This window comes from Ruditapes philippinarum, unplaced genomic scaffold (genome assembly GCF_026571515.1).
Source record: "Ruditapes philippinarum isolate M1 unplaced genomic scaffold, ASM2657151v2 ctg3588_1_1_1_1, whole genome shotgun sequence".
Classification (NCBI taxonomy): Eukaryota; Metazoa; Mollusca; class Bivalvia; order Venerida; family Veneridae; genus Ruditapes; species Ruditapes philippinarum.
In genome coordinates, this window is record NW_026852064.1 from 9,573 (window position 1) to 36,365 (window position 26,793).

Here is a 26,793-nt window from a genome sequence, read left to right on the forward strand (position 1 = left end):
TCAAACTTCAGTTTTTACGAATATTTGATGTTAACGGGCTATTAATATGAAATTTAAGAAGCCCATGTAATAAATTAAGTTTTTTTTGTTAACAATTCAGATATCCAAATAAGATGAATTTATGTTTTTCATAATAGTGGACAAATCAATGGTATATTTTACATATTTCTTATAACTGTAAAGAAAACGATTGAGAACTTTAAACTTGATACTTTTTACACCGGTTTGTACAGTTCATATTTCATGACGTACAAAAAAAATCTCGAACTAGAATGACAATTACAAATGCACTGATTTTTTTATACAAGTTAATTACTTTCTGTAGATCATTAAATCATAATGACTAGACCTATTCTCGAATATTTTTGTTTGTTAAATAATTCAACTTCAAAGATTCACAAAGTTGTCTTTAATATATATATTTTTTTTGTAATTGTGGAAAAAAAATGTACACGGTTGATCAAAGTACTTTTGGTATCATAAATTCACAAAATGCATGTTATATGAAGTTGATATGAGCAATGAAATATAATCCTTATTTATTTTATAAAATTCTAAAACTGTTAAATACTTTTGGAAGCACTTGTTACACTCCATAAAATTGTACTAAAGAAATACTCAAATTTTATCACAGAATCTAACAAAAGTTTATGTCAGGATCTTTATGACATTAAACAAGGTTTCGTAGACTATATAAGATTATCTTTCTTCCGAAGATCTAAAACGCATTCCTACTGCTGAAGAAAAACACTCGAAGATTTATACTTGGATATATCATTTAGTGATTTTGTTGTTGAAAGGACTATCACAGCTATGAAGGTCAGCGCTCTCCTCGTTGTCATGCTGGTTTTTGCAATGGTGATTGCTGCACCAGAGGTTGTTAGTGCTAAAGCTGCGTCAAATGATGGCAGTGACGACAAACCAAAGGGTAAGAATAACTTAAATTAATTCGCGCTAGCCTCTTATTGAAGTAATGCACGAAAGTTTGAAAATTAGAATTACATTCAGAGTTAAACTTGTGGAATTACATTAAAAAAACATTTTCAAATATCCAACAAATGAAATAACTATAATTAGGCTTAGTTAAAAGGGAGCTAAACTTCCGAGATACAAGGATGTCGTACAACTGTGCTATGTCATAATTATCAAGTTTTCCAAGTTTCATGTTTTTACCTTTCATGGTTTTAAAATCATTCTACTAAAGTAAGGCATAACTCCAAAACCATTGCTTTGTGTCTTGCCATGATCAAAAGTATTTCAACTATCGCGTTGATATCTTTTAACACATTTGAAAAATGAGCTAAATTAAAGGTTTTGTACGACGACGACGCAGCGATATGAAAAGCTAACATTTTTCATAGGGGCTAAAAATTAAAGAAGCATATGAAGCATTCAGAAAAAATAATAAAAGTAAAAAAGTTTATACAAGAAATAATTCAAGGATGAACTTTTTAAACTGCCAATTTTTAGAAAGAATTACTGCTTGGAACGTTTCATTTTAACTAGAAATTAAACAGATAACTTTTATTATCTCTCTGATATTTGTAAAGTTTGTTACTAGCCAGTCTTGTACCGTAAGATCATGGTTTTTCACCATAATAGTAGACCTGGCAGGCGCGCAACTGTATATTTTTCCTAAATGAGCAGTTAGTGAAGCTCGTATTTTATAAAAAGAACTGATTACTTTTCAACAATAAAATGCAAATATCAAATAAAGGTAAACTGTAAATCCTGTTAAAGGATCAGTTTAAGCGGCGTGAAGAATTCTTATTCATAATTGACAAAAACACTTACACATACCTGCTTTTTAAATCAATACGGAAATAAGCAATCTCCAGTTTAAAATAGCCGAAATACTAATATTTCATGTGATAAAATAAATCGTCCAATATGCCTGATTGACTTAGGCCAACAAGTCAAAATTCTTAATTTCATTATGTCACGGTTTATAAATAATATTTTGACATTAAAGAAAGCAGCTTTCCTTAAAGATATACTATGCTCAAATTTCATATTTGAAAATATTTATAATTGCTACACAGTCTCTTTGTAAATATAAAATAAACATGTTTTAATTTCACACAAAGTAGATATGTTGTGTTTAAAATTCTACACACTATAAGTGGTTACAATATGAATATATAGTGTCATTAAAAAAACTGGCAGTTTTTTTAAGAAAAGACCAAATTTACATGACCTGTAAAAGGGAACGCAGCTTCCAATACATAATTTATTCATTCTTTTATTTAAATTGGACATATTCGGTAAGAATAACATTGATTTCAATATTTTTTTGTGATAAAAAATATTTTACGCAAGGATGAGCATAGTATATCTTTGAATTATTTTCTTACATGTCCAAATGTCATTGATCATCAAAACCTTATTATTAGTAGAACCTGCGAAATCTTGAAAAATTTAACTTTTAATCTCAGCGTGTTTTACGTTAGTTTAACATTTGAAATAGTATAATCACTCATTCCGCGATTGTCCGGTCATAACAGTGGCGAATGGCTTTTTAATAGTCAGAACAGAACAGAACAGAATTTAGATTATTTACTTTTTATTATGTATGAGTTTGGATTCTATTTTCTTTTTTCTGTGTGTTACTAGACTTTTTTTGTTAAGAACATGTATATGTCACATGATAATGCATGTACATATATATAAACAAAGAATTAATACTGTAATTTTCTTTTCTTTCTCGCTAATCATATATTATTGTAATATCTGTTGAAACAAATATAACCTTGGCGAAATTAAAAGCATTATATAGATTTAGTATTGTATCGATACATTTCTGATTGAGTTAAATGACCTAAATACTCATTTTTTTAATCGCACAGGCATTGCACATTCACTGATATGCGACAAAATATTTTGCTCTTATCATCATTTATGCCAGACTTAACACGAAACCAAAAATAAATTAAACATTTGCCATAAATAAACACGCATTGAACAGTTGTTTTACCCACCGATTGATATATGAAATTACAATATCTATTCAAACACGGAATGAGCCAAGCTTGTTATTTTGTTTTTGCAAGGAATCGATTAAAATATCAAACCATTCAATGTGAAAGTATGTGACTGAGATATTTTAAATAATTCGAAATGAATGTACTGTATTTACTTTTCAGACGCAGTGAATGAGAAGGGCTCTAAGGAATCCGAAAAAGGAAACAATAATCCCAGTAAGTATAAATATAGATAAATCAAAACGAAATAATACAAAATAAAATAAATATCGCAATCAATTAAGTACCTACTAATTCAACATAATGTTTGAAAACCCCGGACACGCTTACATCTTTTCAATTAAAGCAAAGTTTAAAAGAGTAAATAATGTGGCAAAAGCTATTGGCAGAGTTCCTCGCACTTGAAGTGATTTTTCACGGTTTTTGAGAAAAATTAAATACTCATAAAGTGTATGAAGCTATATATCTGCTGTAAAAAGTATTGTTTTAATTTTGAAACAGAATACTTTCAAAATTCCTGCACAAAAGAAAAAAAAAGAAACATGATAGAATACTTCTTAAAAAACGAATGTCGAATGTACAAAAGCATTGCAATAAGATAAAACCCTTCTCAAAAGCAGCATTTCCTTAATTTAAGTATTTATGTGTGAAAAACATTCTATGTTAAAACTTTTTTTGAGAATCCACCATAATATTATAGAAATTATATAATTTTACCATTAATAAATTATATTTAAATGTTACATTAGATATACGGCTTTATACACTTAATCAAAAAGGAAACAATAAAGCAAGAAACTTTCTGGTATATTTGCCTTTTAGACATAAAATAATATTGAAGAGATATTCCAAGTTTAAAGTAAAAGCATAACTGATAATAAGATAAAAAAGTTACCTATTTTTCTAAAATGTATTTAATTTTGGACATAAGTAATCAAAAATTGATGTAATGTCTTTGATATTTTTTGAAAGAAATGAACCTTTCCAAAAAAGGGAACAAGAACAAAAAAAAAACAAAAAAAAACAACAAAAAATAGGAGCAAAACTTTCATTCTTTTAGAATTATCTATCCTCTTGATATTGTGTCACATTATTTAAGATAGATAGATACTTTATTAACTTAAACTTTTACAAGTTTTTCGTTATAACAAATAATATATGATACAAATTTACAATGACATGACAATGGCATACATATAGGAACATTGAAATTAGTGCATAACATAGTGGGAGAAAGTAAAAACACACAAACACACACACACACACACACGCACGCACGCACGCACGCACACATACACCAACACACACACTCACACACGCATGCCACGGTAAAAAATAATATTTATCACATGGAGAAGGAGGATGGGTATGTGAATACAGTTGCAATTCAGTTTATGAATACAAAAATTATACACAACCTAGATTTAGTAAAGTTCAATATGCAGATAATATTTACTAGTAGATGGTATAAATGATATGAAAAACTAAACAATTTGACTCGCTCTAACAGAAAAAGCTTTATACAAAAATTTACCGAGATTCTTTACTATTTTAAAATTCCTAGATTGCATCAATTCTACAAATTTGTACACACTTGGATGTCTGTAATAATAAGATTTTATAAAAGTCTTTCTTAATTCATCGTAAAACGGGCAAATGATTACAAAATGATATTCATCTTCTATATCGTTTTTGTTACAAAGTAAGCATTTTCTTTGATTGCGGTCTATTCTATTTGGCGCATATCGGCCTGTTTCAATTCTCAGTTTATGTGATGATAAACGGAGTCTGGATGTAGCAATTCTAAACTTTTTAGGTAAAATGTCTATATAAGATTCAAATTCAAAACTATTTTTAATATATCCATACGATACTTCACTGGTAGATAACTTACGTTCCCATTTTTGTTTAAAAACATCAGTTACTCTTCCTTTAAACAAAATATGAAATTTTTTCAAGTCAACTAAACCTTGATTGTACCATACATAGGAAAATCCGTATTCATCTAAAAGAGATTTAACATTATAAACCCAATTATGTTTATTATTCTTAATTTCAAGTAGACAATCATATAGTTTACTGATCAAGATATTTTCCGTCGATACAGTTTTGCACCAAAATTTAATAATTCTAACATATCTATTTATATACATTGGAAATCGACCTAACTCTCCATAAATACTATTTGTACATGTTGACGTTTTAACATTTAATAATTGTTTACAAAATTTTAAATGAACACGTTCTATTTCTTTCGATTTTCCAAAGCCCCATATTTCGCATCCGTAATTCAAGGTGGCGGCAACAAAAGCATCAAACAGTTGGCACATAACAGAGGGTTTAACGGCATAATGTTTCGTTTTATGTATTAAAACATTCAAAGTTTTTAATCCTTTACCTACTAATGTCGTCTGATTTAAAGAATAAGAGCCCGTGTAATTAAAAACAGTGCCTAGATAATTAAAGTTATTTACAGTTTCTATTAAACTACCTTTGTATGTCCATTTTTCGTTTGCATTTAACGGGCCTCGCTTTCTGAATACAACAATTTTTGTTTTATCAGTGTTGACTTCAAGCCCCCACTTATCACAATATTCATTTAGCAAATCAAGACTATGCTGTAATTCCACAGGACTTTTACCAAGTAAAACCATATCGTCAGCAAATAATAAAAGAATAAAAGTAATATCGTCAAGAGTTAAACCACACAACGGACTATCTTGTAAGAACAGTTCTAGGTCCTCTATAAAAAGAGAAAATAGTAGAGGCGACATTATCTCCCCTTGTTTCAAGCCCACAGCGCATGCAAAAAAGTCTGAGTAAGAGTTACAAGCCTTTACACATGTTTTAACATGTGAATACATACTTCTTAAAATTCGCAAAGCTTTGCCATCTATACCTAGCTTATATAATTTTAAAAATAAACCATTTAAATATACACTGTCAAAGGCACGCTTTAAATCAATAAAGCAACAATAAAGACGATTTTTATCATTTAAGATTTTTTGAACGATAGCATTAAGAACAAAAATTGCATCAGTAGTTGACCGACCTTGACGAAATCCGAATTGCGCATCACTCAATCTACTGTTATTTTCGGCCCAGCATGAAATTCGTTTATTCAAAATACCTGTAAAAATTTTTTATAAACAACTTACTAATGAACAGAACAGAACAGAATTTTTATTAACGTATACAATACATGTATCTTGTTAATACAACATCAAATTAAATACATACAATGATAAGATGATAAGCACGTGATAAGCAAACATGTTTTCAATGTTTCACAGAGAATGAACAAATTATCATAATTGAAATAACTTCAAAGTTGGTGTTTAAAGAACTAGCGCGTTCTGACAATCGTATGTGGTAATTTCATATATTTAAATATAACATAAATATAACATATTAAAAAGCATAACTTCGATGTAAACATGTCAAGATAATACTCACTTAAGGAAAAAAATAAGAATCTTGATGCATATACGATTTCAAATAATACTGTCTAGTCTAGTAAACTTTTTTATTTCAAACATTTATTAAATTCTTTGCATTAAATCATTTCTAATTTTATTGGCTGAGCTTATGTATTTACTCAGATTGATCAGAACGCCTTTATTATTTGACTGTAGCAATTCTAGAAATTTAAACATACTAGTATGAACATAATAATAACGTTTGATATATTTAATTCGCAATCCTTTATAAGCTTTGCATTTAAGTACAAAATAAAATTCATCTTCAATTGCGTTGATATCACATACGTTCCTGTCTTTCCAACCTATTGCGGCCATACCTGGCAGATTCAATTCTTAACTTATGAGCAGATATACGTAATTTCGTGAGACAAATTCTTGAAGATTTACAAGATAATACATTAAGGTAATTTTCCATACCGAAGCTAGTTTTAACATATGCATATAAAGTATTCAAAACATTATTGACAGCTATATCAGCAAACCATTTTTGTTTAAAACAATCTACAACCCTTTGTTTGAAAATCGGTATAAATGTTTTTGCTTCAAATCTTTGTGGACAATTCCAAACATCAGAAAATCCATATTCATTTAGCAAATTTTTAACAAGGTATGCCCAGTTTTTTGTACCATTTAAATTACACTGTTCTAGCGCATTTTGATAAATACCTTTTAAAATAATATTATCTGTATTCATTAACTTAAACCAATACTTAATGATATGAACATATCTGTTAACATATAATGGATAGCGCCCAAGCTCACCATAAATTGCAGAATTACATGCGCTCTGTTTTACTCCTAGTATAATTTTACAAAACTTAATGTAAACTAATGTAATCCCTCTATAATTACGAGCATCACAGGGATCGTTTTTCTTAAAAATAGGTATAATTATGCCCTCTGACCATTTATCTGGAAAGTGACCAGTATTTAAAATAATGTTGAAAAGATCTACTAAATGAGATGACAATATATCGATACATGATATAAAGTATTCGTTTAAAAGCATATCATTCCCAAAAGCTTTATTCCTTTTCAAATTTTTAACAACAGACAATAATTCTTCTACAGTTATTGTACTATCTAGTTCATTCAAAGCATCCCTCCTGGCCAAAATCATGATTATTTAAAAAATTCTCTGCTTCCTCAGTTTCAAATTGTGATATTTCACTTTGAAGAGACGAAAAATAGTTGAAAATCCCTATTTGTTAAATTGCCACTGATATTACCTTTTGATTTACAATTGAATAATCTCCAAAAATCTCTTGGCTTTGAGTGTCTAAGATTTTGTAATTGGGTAATTTTATTTACTTCATACTGTCTACGTTTTTCTTTTTATCAAACTTTTATAAACAGCCTTATTATTTAACATATGTATTCTATTTTCCTCCGTTTTTGATATATTATACATATTTACAGCATTTAAAATAACATATTTAGCATTATGACAGTCATGATCGAACCAGTCAGCCTTTTTAAAAATTGTATTGTGCCCTTTGCGCGTGACTCGCGAGACACGTTTACAAAACAGTGGTTCAGCTACTTTATTAATAATATCAGTGAAAGACTGAACACAACTATTTACGTCATCAGCGCTTGAAATGTCAGAATTTTAAAATTAAATCGTTTAATTCATTTAACTGGCCAATAATACCGCGTCTAAAGTCGGATTTTAAATCATCATTCCATTGTATCCTGACTGATTCATTTTCATCAGTATGATCAGGAGATATATGATTACATATTATTGTGAAGGATAACGGACAATGGTCCGACCATTCATTAAAAGGCTGAACGGTAAAATCATCAATACATTCAAAATTATTTTCATTCAATAATAGATAGTCAATCGTACTTGACCCGAGACTGTTTGCATATGTAAATGAACCGTTTGCGTCATTTCCTAACCTTCCATTGGCTAAACGTAAATTACACATCAAACACAGATCGATAAGTTTTAAACCCATTGCATTAATTGTATTATCAATATAATTACGTGGACAAGAGAAATCTGGTGAATAATCGACGTCATCTATGAAATCTACATAACGGTCATTTTCTATAAAATCTTTCTTCGAGCCTACTCGTGCATTCCAGTCTCCGGCCAAGAACAGTTTACCCAATGATTGATACATATTAATATCATTTTGTAATAAATCAAACAAATTTACATTGACAACATTATATGCAGGGGAATTCTCTACCCATATATATACACCTGCAATAAATACATCAGTATCAAAGTTGAAAAAGTGTTTATCTAATTTAAACCATAAAATAGTGTCATGATGGTTCTGTATTATTTTTACACCTTTACAAATTGAGTCTATAATATAAACAACCGTGCCTCCGCTGCATCTTTTCGCGCGACGGTGCTGGAACTTCCTATAAAAATTGAAACATTTATATCCTGGGATATCTAAAGAGGAATATTCATTAGTCCAGCTTTCAAATAAAAATATAATGTCAAATTCATAAATCTTATCAGTAAAGTCCGGGTCTTCGAGTTTGGCACGGGTTAAACCGTTAATATTCCATGATAAAATTTTTACCCCAGCCTCCGCAGATTGCTTATGACCATTATCATCATCACGAACAAGTCTGCCGTTTATATATAATTTATCATAGGTGATATATATAGTGAACGAGTAGTTTTAAGTAAGTCAGTAATAGTTTCCAAGTTAATGGATCTTTAAAAAGGGATCAACTAAAGCCAATGAGAGGGTCATGACAATAACTTCTATGTTTTCTTCGAAAAGTGAAACTATTAAAAACGAAATTTTTTGAAAAAGTCATGTCCTATGCTGGGGATGTTGTCTTCTAAATAATCACTTTCTGGTCAAGTCAAGGATACTATTGTAATTTGTATAAAACAAACATGAATCATCTTGGTAATCTCCTCATTGCTTCAAAATGCCACAATAATTTAGATTGTATAATATTGTTGAAGTGATTTAAAGTATCATTCCTAGGCTTATTCTTTAAAAACAGATTGTTAAACGAAAATCAGGTTTTAACCAGTCGCAGTTTTTTTTCGGACAGCATACTGGATTGACTTTTATTGGGCTGGGTTAACTTGAGCTGTATAGCTTTGACCCGAGTTGACTTGTTACCGGAAACTCACCATGTTCTATATACATGCTTTTTATACTGTTAAGTATGGTATATACATCTGTCAACTATTATCAGTTACAAACTTGAGATTTTCTGTAATAAATGTTTTATTTTTCAGAGGATCAAAGATCCCGTATTGGCTATTTCTAGGTAAGAGGGTTTTTTATTTGCTACAAAGCAAAATACTACTTTATGCATTGCTTATTATTACTAGATAGTACATTTCCCCTAAACTCACATTTTTTAGACTTTTTTTATTTTCGTCATTTTATTCTAATTTATTGATCTGTCATTTGTGAATACAATACATTAAAACATTCATTTAAATATTCGATCCCACTTCGGTTTTGTCCGTCTTGTCTACGCGAGAATCAATGTTGAGTATATAACTTATATTTTGAAAGTCACAACAGCTTTGTGACGGACGTCAGTTAGGTGATTGTCTGTTGTCTGTAGTCTACTGGTCTGTATTTCTAACCCAACTTATGCCAATGTTTTTATAGATACTATGTCTTTATTTCGGCAGTAAATCTTTATGGAAACGGCTGATTGTTCGAATAAATGTGTACTTGGAACTGAAGCAACTTAGAAACATTGTGTTGTCTCGATTTGTACTATCCTTTACGGCATTGAACTGGCATTTATTGATTTTTATCCGAAGGAATTTTAAATATTAATTTTTACAACCACGTTGTTTAAAGAGAGTATATAGGGGCGTCCGTGGCCGAGTGGTTAAGGTCGTTGACTTCAAACCACTTGCCCATCACCGCTGTGGGTTCGAATCCCGACAGGGACTTTGGATTATTTCATGTGAGGCAGCTAACCAGCTAGCTTACGGAACGTCGGTGGTTCTACTCAGGTGCCCGTTCGTGCCTGAAATAATGCACGGAAAGGCACCTGAGGTCTTCCTCCACCAGTAAAGCTGGAACGTCGCGATATGGCCTATACTGTGTCAATGTGACGTAAAACCCAAAACAAAACAAAAAAAGAGAGTATAGACTTTACCAAAATAAGTGCAAAATATATTTAAACAAAACTTAGATAATGATAAAAATATAAAAAGAAAAACATGGACCTACGCGGTCTCAATCTTATCATAAGACAGGGCTCTTAGAAATAATAAACTCGAAGTTTACCCTATTGCTCTATATAACGGTCTGTACAATAACTTCATCAGTACAAATTTATTTAAATCACATCTTACTTTTAACATCTCATGGAACATACCGACAATTTATCTTGTGTGCATTGACCATTTAATTAGTATGCATTTGACAGATTAATAAAATCAAACAATACGAAATAACGTTTCGTAATAAAAAAATGACATAAAATAGAGATGATATTTCTTAAGAAGTAAAATAAAGCAGTAATTTTTTTATACCATTAAAGGCTCTTTTTATTCCATGTTAAATGCAAAGTTATTTTGTTATCATTATTACGAGAAATGTTTTCGTATTTACGAAATACTTTATAGTTTTTAGGAAATGTCATTTCATTTTTAACTTGACTATTCGAAGAATATGGAGAGCTATTGTACTTATTAGGCACCGGTGTTAGTTTAGTTTTGCATGCAAATTGGTATCTTTAAAAGTACTGTAGGGCTTCACACAATTACTTGAGAACATAATAGAGAGACTTATTCAGGCCAATTACTCTAGCGTGAACATTTGATAAAATTATGGTTTTGCATGCAAATACAATCCTTAAAAATAACAAGACTTAAATGGTACATCTTGATCATAATTGAAGGTCTCTTTACAAGCCTAATAACATACCTCTGCCGATAACTTTGACCTTTTCAGGGAAATGGAATTTCTCTCCAAAGTCTCACAACTATGTCATGTATTTTTAAATGAAATCTTCATTAATGTAAATGCATTTGTTAACAAGGCTCTTGGCTAATAATCAAGCCTTGGGAATTGTTAACCGTGCTGTCCTACTGAAGTTTTTGTTACGAAATGCTTTTTCATGTAAATAACATACATGTATTTCACTTGACCGCCATATGAATTTCTCAGTTGAGCATCGATAAAAATTAAAATGTAATTCTAAACAGTTATATACTGAAATAAAACTCAAAACCTTTTTTTGGAAGAAAATTAACGGTTATTCTACATTCCTGACTTTTCTTTTGGTACATCCACTTTTTGCATCGAATTTTCATGCAGTGTTGTCGAGATATTCTTTTCATTCAAAATATGCAAGTTGTATGAAGAAAATGTCACCAACTTGACTAAAAATATGTATACGTATTACGGGACCCTACCACCAAACGATGCTAAACATTCAACCAAACCCTTTTTGAAACACGTCTTGAGTGTTTGCTCAATATGAAATAATTGCTGGTCAAAATTCCAGTCGAACTTCATATGTTCGGAGGAGATCTTTAGGTTATTGAGTAAAACGTCTACAAAACAACGCATCATTAAAAACAATCAAAAGGAAAACTTGAAGGTGTATTATGCCCCAGAAACGAATAAATTTTGACTTCTCTAGAAAGGAAAAACATAAATAAATAAAATAATAAATAATGTTTTTAGAGCATGTACGATGCTTGGTGTCTGAAGAAAGTAGCACTTAATGTAAATTTATTTGTCGTAAGTAGTATTTTGTCTTCCGTACAAAATATTTATTCACTACATATGTACTAATTGCCAAAATACATCAGTGGAAAAAGACGGTTAATGTAATTTGCCAAGTACACCAACAATAAAGAAGCTTTTGAAAAATCAAAAATAAAGGCATTTCTCGGGCATAATGGGTCTTTGAAGGTTTTGTAGCTTTGACTGAAAGAAAACATTAATGCGTTTGATTATCAAATATCACTAAACCAACAGGCTAACTATCTTATGCTTGCACTAGAAACACTAAACATACAGAGTATGTCAATTGTTGTCGGACAGCGAATACATCATTTCTGATCACATCTCATTTACTATTTAGGTTTCTATTGGACTATTATTCCGAATGTTTGGTAATTTATTTATATTTGCATAGTTTTACTTATCTCGTATGCACTGTCCATGAGAGAGGGGTCAATTATTGAATGGAAGAAAAATGCTTAAACCAATTCCTGCTTAGTAAGAAAATAATTATTATTCCGAGGCAAAGCAATTGTTGAAAACAATACTTTAAAAACTTGTAATGTGACATGACAGTAGTGCAATATTGTTCTGTTTATGCCACTAAGATGATAATAATGATTTAAACATGCACATTTTCTTGTTCAACTATAATGATACTCATTAACAACTAATCATGGTTAGAAATATCAAAGTCCATATGTAAATAACTCCAAACAACAACTTTTTACTATTTTATAAAATGCCCGTTGCATGTTTCGCGGTAAATAGTGTTTCACCTTATATGTTTAATGTTTATGCTAAAAAGCACAAATTGTAAAACCTCAAGTGAAGTATTCTCAATATCTGTACCTTAATAATATATATCAGTTTATTTCAAAACACAAAAACATGTAGAAATCGCTGAATGTTTTGAGCACAAACGATTTGTCCTTTTGGAAATTTTTGGCAGAATTTATAAGAAAAGTTTAAAATGGTATAAGACTACTAATAAAATGCATATACTATCATTTATTAAGCTCAAACACATATTTGTTTTTATCAAAGTTAAATAAATTTAACTTTTCACCGCGCCTCCGCTAATAAGCGACCCCGCCAAGCGAAAGTCGAAAATAAACAAGTTAAAATGGCGGGGCGCGGAGCAAAAACACGCATAATAGCAGGGGACGTCGGCGAAATTTAATAAAACACTTCGCCCTGCGGGCGCGGAGCGCCATTTAACAAATAAAAATGGCCGGGATGCGGGGCGAAAACTCGCTAATGAGCGTGGAGGGGGGCGCGGGCCGAAGTTTGTTAAAATGGCGGGGTCGCGGGACAAACAACCACCATACAATATAATTGACATTTATATATTATGTCTCATAACTACAGAGCCCCTAAAATGACATTTTCCACACTTTTCCCGGGACTTAAATTGTTTTTTTTACGAAAAATTGATTTGTTTTTACGAAATATCAATTCGTTTTTACGAAATAATAATTCGTTTTAACGAAATATTAATTCGCTTTTACGAAATATTATTTCGCTTTGCGAAGTAATAATTATTTAATACGAAATATTTATTCGTAATCACGAAATATTAATTTTCATTCAAGTTGTCATCTATTCTTATTTCATGTTTCAAGTCAATGTCTTAAATAGTTATCAAGTTATGTTCTGGACAAAAAAATTGTAAAATTAAATAATGGGACATAATTAAAAAACGGACTATATATAGTTATGGTTCTAGGACACTTGCCATCTATTCATATTTCAAATTTTTAGTCAATCTGTAAAGTAGACAAAAATGTACGACGGAAGGACAGAAGAGCGGAGGGGTGGCTGGACAGGGTATAAAACCATATCCCTCGCCGATTTTCGGCGGATTATAATACGGGGTTAACCATTGACAACTTTTGTACGATATGATGAGGCAACATGCTAATCAGGTCCCAGATTTTATTGTATTAAATTGTTTGAACTTAAGTACATTGTGACCTTGACCTTCAACCTACTGATCTCAGTATCTGAAGGGGTTTTCTAGTAACCATGAACAATAACATATCTACATACAGTAATGAGGACAGCATTCAATATATGTACTTAAGTTGGCCTAACGTAGAATTTGAGTTGATGGTCCTTCTCAATCTAAACGGGTCATCTACATGCGTGGATCAACCTTGTCACCAAATATAAGGATTATAAGCCAAATGGTTTCAAAGTAATTATATTTGAATGAACAGGGTTTTTAATTGAGAAGTCATTCTCAATCCCAAATATCCTCTTTTCCCCTTTTTAAAATTATATTCCCAACAGCTAGCACACACACACACACACACACACACACACACACACACGCACACGCACACACACACAATAAATAAAAAAAAAATAAAAGTGAAAAAAAAAAATTAAAAAAATTAAAAAATGAGACAATATTTTCTGGGGCTATATTATAACTTTCTTTTATCATTCAAATAAGTAAAACAAAAAGGGGTCGGCCTCAAAATTTTCACTTAAAGGATACCGTGCGACCATAAAACATGATATTTTGTTTCAAACTTAATAAAATCGACAAAACGAAACAGAAATCATTTATGCCCGTGTCTGGAATGAATCCATGGACCTCAATTGTGACAAAATTTTTCCGTAGCCTGTTCTTTCACAGGTATCATGACAACTTTATCAGTAGGCAACTATTTTAAGTTATATACAGTATCGTTAAGTTATTAGATTTAAGAACAAAAAACCCAAACTATTTATACTGTATTTATCCGACTTTTATTTTGACAGAAGCATTCTTTATAAATATTAACAAAACTCTTAAATATGAAAATTTTCTTTTTTTTCAGCCCCTTAAAACCCATCGGTAAGGTAGCTTTTTGATATTTGAAAATTTCTCAGTTTCACTTAATGTCACATAATTTTCACAAATTTAAACCATGCGCCTTTTCCCAAAAAATAGCCGGAAAAGGCTCTGCATGTTTTAAAATCAAGGTCATTGTGACCTTGACCTTTGACAAATGACCAAAAATATTGAGGGGTAATCTACTGTTTCCCTCTTCTCTCACTTAATATAAATACAATAAAAATGTCAACGGTTTAAAGTTTATAAGCCGACATTATGATTCCATTTAATGACAGTATTTATTTCGATAGAAACGAAATTTAAATTCGTATATACGAATTAATATTTCATAATAAGGAAATAATATTTCGAATTAACAAAATAATATATCGGTTTTAGGAATTAATACATGTTAAGTACCATTCTGTCAACATATCATTTTAAAATTAGTTCTTACCTACAAAAAGTTCATGTACCTATAAAAGCTTATGGTCTAATATGATAAATATGTTGGTAAAACGAGGAATTATCGATATCTTATGCTACAATACGAATACATTAGGAAGATATGTTCATGTACATAAAGAAAGATACTGAGAAATAACTTTTTGATAAGGTTTTGGATAATGTTTCGATAAAAAAATATATGTATTATTTTAAAACTTATTCATAATGCATACAAAATTGTTGTATAAAGGTAAAATTCTGTTTTATTTAAAGGTGTTCGAAGGAAACCTATAAAGATTTAATTAAATTCAGTTAACTGTATGTTACAAACTTAATTTCTAGATAAAGTAAATTTGGCTTGTTCAAGGTACTTATCCTCAGAGAAAAAATATTAATTATCTCCCACAGGCGCGGAGCTATTTATGTTTGCTATTTGTTTTGTCCTTTGACCTGTTTTTGATCATTTACTCCTTTCGATTTATTACTATTGGAAACTAGACTTCCTATCAAAATGGTTACCGGTGTTACTGATAAAACGTACATCTCATACTGCAGAGATAACGGTCATCAAATGTAGTAAAAGGATTCGCCACATATCCATTCGCTGCAGTTTGACTGGAACAACAACTCGATGATTTTACAAGTGCTTTATTTCACTGGGGTTTAATCTGTGAATTCATTTTCATATCATTTAATGACTTTTATTTTATGTAAACAATTTATAGTTAAATCATTACATATTTGAAAACAATATTTCGGTTTCAGGTATAGCAAGAGCAAAAACACAATTAATTGCCATGATTTATAAAAGCATAAAGTATATAATACATATTAATGTTTGAAATTATTTTTTGTCGAATAATATTGCAGTATTTCAAATGAATCGTAGCACATTTACTTCGGTAAATGGACAAAATTTTAATCAGGCTAGTAAATCAACTGTTTAAAACACTAAGCCGGTTAAAGTTTATTAGTACGCATTTACAAAGATAAATTGGTCGCGCAGCTGCGCCACGCCTGACCATATTTTTGCAAATGCGGTCTAATAAACTTTAACCTATACTAAGTGCATATGCTGATACAACGTGCTTTATTCTTAAAGAACTAAAACTTTTTCTTTTAGAAGGGCTCTTTTTTTAGAAATGAGGAAACTCTAAATAATCTATAATTTCATCATTATGAAAAATGTTTTCCAATAAATAATTTTTAAGAAACAAATAATAAATAATAGCACTTAGGTTATAAATCACACGAGCAAAATGTTTCAACACAATACATATATGCCGTTTTCAAAATATCCCTAAAATTTACCAAAATGAGGCTTTGTTTTCAAAGTTTGCCTACATTCTCTTAAAAGTTTATCGGTTGATCTTGCAAAATATAAAATACTTTTAGCATGTAGTGTTTAATTTAGTAGACTTTGAAAATATCAGGTACCATGTTTGCTTATAACATTTTTGCTAATAATTTTGGCATTATTTAGCCAATAAATACCAAAACAATTATACAATAAAAATCAAACACTTTTTTCTTCTAAAAAGGGATCTGAGCGATATAGAAATAATGTTAGAGGAAAAAAAAAATAAAAAAAAATTGCCCCTTTTGGGGTTTGAGCCAACGCCCCTCAGTTTCATTGCAGTTAACAGTAATTATAGTCTATTTGAAGACTCTTCAAAGCGGAGAAAAATGCAGTGGGGGATTTTACATTAATAAAATAATGATACACGTCAGAATGAAACATAAATTGCTTAATTAGAAGTGATCTGTTACTTGATTGATGATTATATATCATGCACCTATGGATCTCCTCAGTACATATAGAGCATAGATGGACTGTTGACCGGCGATGAGTCAAATCGCTGAGGGTTTATTTCAATGTTGAGCACCGTTCGGTGATAAGATTTCATTAAGACTGTATTTTGTCCGTTTAGTGACACTTCCCACCAGAATCCGCGAAGGAAGGTATACCAGTCCGAAGACTGCATAAAATCCGAATAAAAAAACGGATAAATATACAGAAAAGTCATAAGGATATAATTACCCTTCGATTTTCTTACAAAAAAACCCTTTAAATTTCACACATGCTGCAAACTTACCTTGTGCTTAATCTATTATTTCTTTCACATAGGCATCAAAGTGCAAATTCACATATATTTTTGCAGATGCTCAATTTTGAAATCCAAACGAGGTTCATCCCCTTGGCCTTGCATCGATAACTATTTTGACTTTATACTTTTTTGATATATTACAAACAAACTTGTTTTACACATATATTTATTGTGAAATATCTTACACTTGAACATGAAATCGTTATTTAAGTGTGTACACTAACAGCATGCATGTTACATTTTTTTCAGAGAGACAAGAACCAAAGGATTAAACTGACTAAACTGGACACTGAATTAACATTTTCTTCCAAATAAAATATAATACAATAAAATGCATATTGCAGTATGTTTTTCGTTTTTTCTATCTGCTTATTTACAAGATACAAGTAATGGATACAGTATGAGTTTGTCTACAAAAGGATTTTCTTACAGACGTTTTATAAGTAGACAGCTTATAGATTTAAGAGTATTCAAATTTGCCTCTTTGAAAACGAAGCATACGAGAGTTCTTTTAGCAGCTTTGGAAGATTTGATTAATTTTTCAAATGACGGGAAAGTAAGAATTTCTGATTCAGTCTACGAAGTTAAAGGAGCAGCGAAACTTCGGTACACGGTTCCTCGGTCATATTATAGTGCTTGGTGATATTGTAGCTATAGTCTTTACTGTTAATATTTTTCGAAACATCAAACAGTAAAACGCTATTCAAAAGTAGTAATCAATTTATACATTTTAAAGGAATAGAATAGAATGAACCACTGTTCGACGTAAATGATATTTTCCATTTTTCCTTTTACCAATTTGTTCACCTCGATGTTAATTTTACGTTTAATTTCAATCGTACATTGAAGTGGATCATGAGCATTACAATATTTGGTGAATGCTTCTAATGATTTATGGTTTTAACATTTTACCTCATAAAGACGTGTTTGACGGCTTTTTGCCCCCCTTTTTGAGGCCTCAAACAGAGAAAAATACCTTATTTAGACCCCAAAACACTGTTTTCCTTTTGCGAAATGTTGTTTAAGAAGTTATCGCTTTTAAGGCGCCGCCCCAAATCAAAATGGTACACCAAGGGGTTGCCAGAAGGGGAAAGTGCCCCTTTGCACATACATTAGTGACACTTATTTAGAGTATTTAAGACCATTCCAAGCCTTTATATTATATCAAGCCTGGCAGCCTATCATCATTTAGAAGATGAAGAATATAAAAGTAATGAAAAATTTGGAAATTTCTTACAATTATTGGATTACAGGAATACTGGTTTGGGATTCTTATATTTCAAAGATTTATGCATCTGTAATGAAGGGTTTAAACTTTATCTGATGTAATGCCTTTGGTTTCGTCCATATCGATATCATACTTTGATGGCTAAATGTCTTTCGAGCTCGCTGTGCACTTATTTGTTTAAATCAACATTAAGAATAAATTAGGGGAAAAGATCAATAGAAAAAGGGATTGTTATGGATAATTATATTTTAGTTTGTAAAATTAATATTTTTCTGTACATTTTTATTAAAATACGGGAAGACACAGACACTTAATTACACTTTATAATCACCTTTTTTACAGAACATCAAAATGTCATCTTGATATGAATATGTACCATATTCATGTATATTGTATATGGGGTATGATAGGGATTGATAAAGCACCGGACTGGTGCAAATTTTTCAGTCGTCAACAGCTTCACTTCCTTAATCAAAAAAAATTGAAAATTATAGCGAAATTATTGTCTTCAAGTAATAAAGATAGTTCGCCAGTCTGTGCGCGTCATCACTCCTCATAAACAAGTAACATTATGAACAGAATAAATCATTTTGGCCGCTCAACAAATGAAAATAATATACATCTATTAACCGTAATCCTTTGGAATGCTATAAATTATATTATACTATCAGGAAGCTAGATTATCTTACAAACTTATTCTCATATGATATATCTCATTTGTTCAGTATGATCATGTCGATGATAAGTGTTGACAAACAAGCAATAAAATCATTTTGAAATTATATTTTGCTTAATAACAGTTCAACAGTGCAAATAAGAATACGGTGGGAAATATATACAGGAAATTAAGTGACATTTGTTATTCATTATGATCACATCCAAGGATTTCTATCAAAGGCAAAACCCCTTCTTATGGGATCAACCACGCTAACATACTCAAAATGTACGTTCTACAAGTTAAGAAAATTAAGCATTCTTTAATATAGTGTACATCGAAACGTACCTTAAAACATTTTATTTATTTTTCGCATATTTTAAAAGAAATATGCAAACAGATGTCCTTACTATAATCATGAAATTACGAGATAGATATTACATGTACCCCGAAGGCCGTCTGTTTTCGGTTGGACTTCCTGTAAATTTTAAATGGAAGAACTGAATATATGTACAAGTATTAACATTTCCAATAATGCTTGTAATCGCAGTTCAGGATTAGCATATATAGAAATATTTTTCATTTCTTGCCTAATACCCTTTTCATCCGCATTCAAATATAGTCTGGATGCAGTGAAAATTATATTTGGTAATTTCACTGTGTTTATGAAGCAAATGAAATATATTGACTCCCTATTGACACAGATATATCTTTATTTAGCTCCATGCTATTGGTCAGCAAGCTGATAAGCCCGACCTAAATTCACCTGGCATCACATCACCTCTATGTAGTATCATTAATAAAAAGATTTAGAAACCGAACAACTGCGTTGTTTAATCTCTCTACTCGTGCTGCCCAGTAACTATAATATAGCAAACATTACAGTTTTGCACAAGAAAAGCATTGATGCAAAGCATCAAAGGGCGTACATGCATGAAATTCAGCAGTGAAGATGAACAAGTAGACATCTGATGACCAGATATTCTTATAAACTTTTCAATGCTTAATTGTTTTTACCAGAATTGTATAATATTTATGAATGGGCCGACGAAAGACATTGTTCATCATGAACTTTGGTAGGCATGCTAGAGATTAGAATATTATTTTTGTATAGGAACTTGAACTTCTATCAATATTAACGATACTATTCAAAATATACAGGTCTATAATATCCAAAGTGCATATTAAGTGTTTGAGTATGTTTCATTTTTCATATTTCATTCCCTGCAAAATTCTCCAGTTCGTTATTTATAACTATAGCGCTACACGAATGACCGTTTCGTTAAACTAAAACGACTTCTTTACATAGATTTTCGGACTTTCACAATGTTAAGGTCATCATTCTATTTATAGGTACAGCAATACAAAATAACCCACTGTGTGTACTATAAAAAGGATTATAAAAAACACCGAAGAGCGCGATTAATTGACGGATAAGATAATTTCATTTATATATGTTTGCATTGCGAAATTCTCCAGTTCGCTATTCATTGTTCGCGACATTTCATTTCTGATAATCAAGCAGTCTCATACCATTCGGAATGATTGGCTATTATGACCGACGAAATGGCCCGAGAAGTTGCTGCCGCCCTTTTACAAAATCTGATTTCATTCTATAAGGGGCGTCGCGCTTCGGCGCGGACGCCAATAACAACAATAATATTATCTCACCATATCATCATCATCCTTAAAAAATAATCTAAATCATCAACATAAATTCTGTCTTCGTCATTATAATATCTTATGTAAATAAGAAATGAATCACGTGTTTTCCGAGATTGGAAAAGTTACATATTTTTAAAGATGCTAGTTATATCGAATAACAAAATTCACTATTCCTGAACTATGTTCATTGTAAAAATGTAGATTTAGAAAAAAGTCTGCTTCATCACCAGGATCGTAAATTTCACCGTTAAACCACTTTCTAAATGCACCGTTTTACCTCTTTTAAACAGAAGACGCTCATTAATATAAATAAATAAATAAAAGAAAACTAACAATGATAATAATAATAATTGTCCGCATCATTACTCGTCATTGACTTGTGATATCTTAATAATGATGCGATTTTTTTGTGTTTTGTTTTTCAGATTACATTTTCTTGCATATCAGACTGGCGTTTCCGTGAGTTTTACCCATGCCGGAAATTTCATCTGGCATGAGGGTTCCAGATGAGTCGCGTGCTGTACAATGGCACGGTTAGGATGACGTCATTTTACCGTTACATATTATGAAGTTGTAATTCATACACTGTTGTAAGAAAGTAGTTACGGTTGTAATGATATAAATTACATTGAAAATAAAGATCAAGAATTTAATATAAAATGGAATATGGTAGAATATGCAAGAAACATATCTGACATATGTTTGCGGTTCGGATGGGAATATCCGTCCCTCGGTCACCCGCCCATGGCGGTAACTCGGCAAGCCTCGTTACCGCCCAATGGGCGGGTCACATCGGGACGGATATTCCGATCCGAACCACAAAATATGACATATATTATTATTCTTGTATTATATTGTTGAATCTTTAAATTACATCAAAGAACATAGTAAAATGACTATCAATATGTAAAATAACCCGTTCTAACAAAGAAAAATAAAAATGAATGTCAAAATATATAAATTTAAGATATTAAGCTGATATTCTCAACATTCCTGTACGATAGCTTGACCAGGGGCGTTGCTAGCGTAACGCACTTATGTGCGTAACATTTATCGAAAATACATATGTAGTTAAATTATCAGCAAAACAATTGCAAAGGCATACACGCCGCTTCATTAGTTGGCTTCATCGTCTACAAGACCACGGATGCGCAAACAATGGAGCAAATGGCTTTTGTTCCTAAGTTCAGATAATCTTTATGTTCTTTAGAAATATGCATTGTATATCTCTTCACGTTTCAACGCATTTAAAGACTGAAAGTAAATATGCTTAGATCATCGTCAACTTCATGAAAAACATATCCATACAAAATAACGTATCATATATAACACACATGACGTCGCTTATTCTCCATTTTAACCAAATTTTCATCGCCAAGAAAATGTGCTAAGACTAAGACTACGAATGAGACTTTTGGTGCGTCAATGAGAAGAAACCTCCTCTTTTGGGTACCTCTACGTTGTGAGGATGAGTAACATATGTCCGTTATGGGGGTGCGCTGTTTTGCGCCTGTATGACGGACATATGGCCAACACCTTGACTGCCTGTTTGCTGTGGGCAGCGTCCCGTAACCTAGAAAAGAGGGTCCTGGTAGTTGAAGGATACCCAGGGATCTCCAGTACTCCTAACACACTGCTTTGGCCTCTGATTTAGGGCAGACGGGTGACCAAGTGAGCCCGGCTTGTTGGCCAATCGGCTGGTCATGCCTTGCCCTTGGATATATTTCTCAAATCTTTTAAGATTTCATTGAACTTACACGGTCCCGAAAAGAATACAATTCAATGCACATAAATTATCATAAAAAAGAAAAGTTCAAATTTTGATTCCTACTTGTAATTCTAGTATACCTTAATTTCCTACCAAAACTGTAATGATGGGTGCCGTTATGTTAAAACAATATTTCATATATGCATTATAAATACAGTATAACATATCCAAGAAGGCGCTGGCTAATTGTGCAAATTGTAAATATTTGCAATATATACGAGTATATCTCTCTCTGGTATCCTTGTTGTGCGGAGACTTGATATCCGTCTCCATCATACATTCCCATGTTGGAGTCCGAGGTGGCTGGGGAACTCGGGAGACGAATTTTCATACTTTTATCATGTATACATAAACAAAAAAACGAAAATCGCAAGAAGATTCAAATTGTAACATTTCAGTTGATGGAAGTTTTCCCCTTTTTCTGATATTTAAATCAAACAGCTCCAAATCACTAACTAAACCTAGCCCCTTCATTACAGAAAAACAACTTTCGGCTTTAATTGGGACGCCTAATATAAATCTGTCAAGAAACTCCGCAATGGTAGACTCTTGATAAAGGTAGTGCGGACACAACAAGCAGACATTATTGTGAAATGTACGTGCTTTTTTAACATTGATGCAACTGCCACACCAGTCTCTAAACTCCAGCAAGGGCATAACCTTGCAGGAATGATAGAGATAGATATTGCTGAAGAGTTAAAATCACAGCAGGTGTCAAAACAAAATATGTTCAATTATATTGGATTCCAAGTCATGTAAGTATACGAGGAAATGAAAAAGAAGATGCTTAAGCTAAACAATCATTATATTTTCAAAAAACTGACTATTGTTTCCTGATTGTGACTTGAGACGGTTTTAAATAAAGTCGTATCATCTGAATGGAAAGCAAATTGGGACAATGCCGTTTTTAATAAACATCACGATATAAACCCATCTCTTGATGTGCCACCATCTCTATCTCTGTCAAACTGCCATGATCAAACGGTTCTTCTTCGATGCCGAATTTGACACACTAAAATTACCCACCCTTATCTCCTCACGAATGACAATGCCCCTTTCTGTGTAGATTGTAATGAATTTTTTACTGTCAAGCATTTTCTTTTGAATGTCATGATTTTTCACAGGCCCGTAATAGATTGTATCGTGTAAATTCACTGTAAGTGCTCTTTAATACAATTTCATCAAAAACCATCATTGATTATTTGAAAGAGATAAACTTGTATCCTAGGATCTCATTTTTTATTGACATTTACAAAGTTTTACATAACATTTTTATGCCCATAATAGCATTTGGCAAGATATGGCCAGTTATGTGTTGACGTGTCGTAAAAATAAAAAAAAACCAACAAAAATTGTGGCGGCGTTGCCGTCTGCAAACTTGTACATGGATCATAACTTTTTTAGTTCTTGGTGTATTGTGTTTTGTCTTCATACTTGGCTACAACAACCCTTGGGACCAGACCTTTCAGTAGACTACGCTAACCTTGACCTTTATCCTTAAATGATCTTGCCTTCAAGGGCAAATGTCCGAATTTTGCTAGTTCTTCCTATTATTGGCTGTAATTTTGCTATGTTCTGTTAATCCCTATTATTTAGGCTATACACACACAACACACACACACACACACACACACACACACACACACACACACACACACACACACACACATATATAATAATATATATATATAAATTTGGGAGAAAATAAACGTTCATACAGTGCTAAAGTATAAATACCCAAGTACTTTCGGCGTATTATGCCTTCATCAGGGGTTGTAATACATGTATAATGTGCGCACACAATCAAGCACAAAATCTCAATACGTGTGTACTGTATAGTATCAAAAATTGAACTGAAACACAGTCGCTAGAAAGGTGATAAAATTACATCGATTATGAAAAGACCGTTAGTGAATGGTCATTGTGTAGTACTTTACAAAAGAGAATATAGCCTGCGGTCAATATGGCATAAACTCGGTTAAATATATCTATAAAACTGTGTTTAAATAAAAAAAAATATATAAACTTAAAAAAAAATATAATAAACTTCACATATAAGGGCGTTTTGTGTTTTTATTACTATAAGTATGATGTAAGAAAATGCAAGTTACAAACAGTATGATGTTATATGAAGTGGAAATATATATATACACAAAAAATGAAAACAAGTGCCGGAAAAAAGTCACATATAAATAAATAAAACAAAAAACACAGTCCATGAGTTCACTTATTTAATTATTTGCCAACCGGTTTCTCTTATGATCATCAGGGCAAATGTGATTATGCGTACACATGTGTACACAAAAACGTCGTCGTTACTATGTGACGACGTCACATTTGCCCTGATGATCATAAGAGAAACCGGTTGGCAAATAATTAAATAAGTGAACTCATGGACTGTGTTTTTTGTTTTTATATATTATATATATATATATATATATATATATATATATATATATATATATATATATATATACTAAAGGACAATGAAAACGCACGTTGTGTAGTGCAAAAACGCTGGTGAAGCCGAGAAATTGTAGACCGAGGGCAACCAAAACGGTTGGCGCTTTGTTTGTAAGATAAACCAGACTGAATCTGTCCTAAATCTACCCACCGATTATTTTTTTTGTAGAACTATTGCATACAATTTGCTAGCAAGTCTTCAGTAATGTTTTAAATTTAGCACCTTTTATAGATATGCAATTTCAATGTGAGCTTTTGTGATTTTTAAAACTGAACATTGGCATAGTTTAATATTCATTTTCATAAAGATTTTAATTGCTCATTAGTGAAGATTGAATATATTAGTGTCTAACATTTCTAGAAAGGTGTCGAAAACAAGCTAAAAATTAACAATTTAAAAAAAAAAATTTCATTTCATAAAGTAACCATGAATTGGTTCAACCTGTTTTCTGTTGTGATCTCATTACAATAAGCCTTTGATTTTTCGGGTACTGTACTTATTATGCAATAACCTCATTAAAATGCAATCATTTTTCATAACTTTTGTATCTAAATGACCGGAAAGCATTCGGTTTTATGAAAGTGTGAAACAATATTTAAAGGAAATATATTTTCCTTGTTAAAATGCAATTATCCCGACCGTGCGTTTTCATTGTCATTAATTATATATATATATTTTTTCTTTTTATCGTCTGTAATACACATGCGCGTATACATATATGAAAAGGATTCATACTTTGACAAAACTAATCTGACTAGACAGAACTTTTAAAATTATAAAAAGGAAACGTTAAGATTTGTTCAACGTTTTTTTGTTTGCTTTTAGAAAAAGTAAAAAGTCGAGCGTTGCCCTCGCCTAATTGCCTACGGCCTATCAGTAGCTAACAACACGCAACTGATATCATTAGCTATAGAATGGTGTGTGATTTAATAATTGATGGCGGCAAATATAGTTAATATTAGCCTGTAACGCAATAGCTGGTGAACATATAAATGGTTATAAAGCTAATTGTTATCCATTGACTTTTACATATCCTTCAAAAATGCTCAGACAGCGCAAGTGCTTTTCATAATTTTAATACAAAATAGATACAGAAGCAATTAAAAAGACAGTTTGAAAATAAAGTTGGCAAATAAAAAATATAGGAAAAGGATTTACAGAAGGAAAAAGAAGGCAAGTATATTTTTTTCAAGAATGGGTAACATTTTGTTTTTAAAAAATTGTTTTTTGGCAAATATACTCGTATGTTGCTCTTTAATGTGTTTCCATATAAAATATTTAATATTCTTTGACACGTTGGTCGAATAATTAAGATAATACATGTATATGGCTCAACGCATTAGTAAATATTGCAAATTATTGTTATAAACAATACCATTTTATAATAAGTTTAATATGAATTAACAAACGGGGATTTTTTAAGTATAGTACTGCAGAGATGTAGATGCTATCTATGTCCCTTGGTTTCG

General features: G+C 31.3%; 1 long non-coding RNA gene across 1 annotated transcript; it reads left to right on the forward strand.

Annotated features, from left to right (window-relative positions):
* The first annotated feature begins 704 nt into the window (after positions 1 to 704).
* On the forward strand, positions 705 to 17,890 carry LOC132748274 (uncharacterized). Its single transcript, XR_009628233.1, has 4 exons — positions 705 to 928; positions 3,144 to 3,197; positions 9,696 to 9,727; positions 17,794 to 17,890. It is a non-coding gene; the product is annotated as an uncharacterized LOC132748274 (long non-coding RNA).
* Positions 17,891 to 26,793: the final 8,903 nt, after the last annotated feature.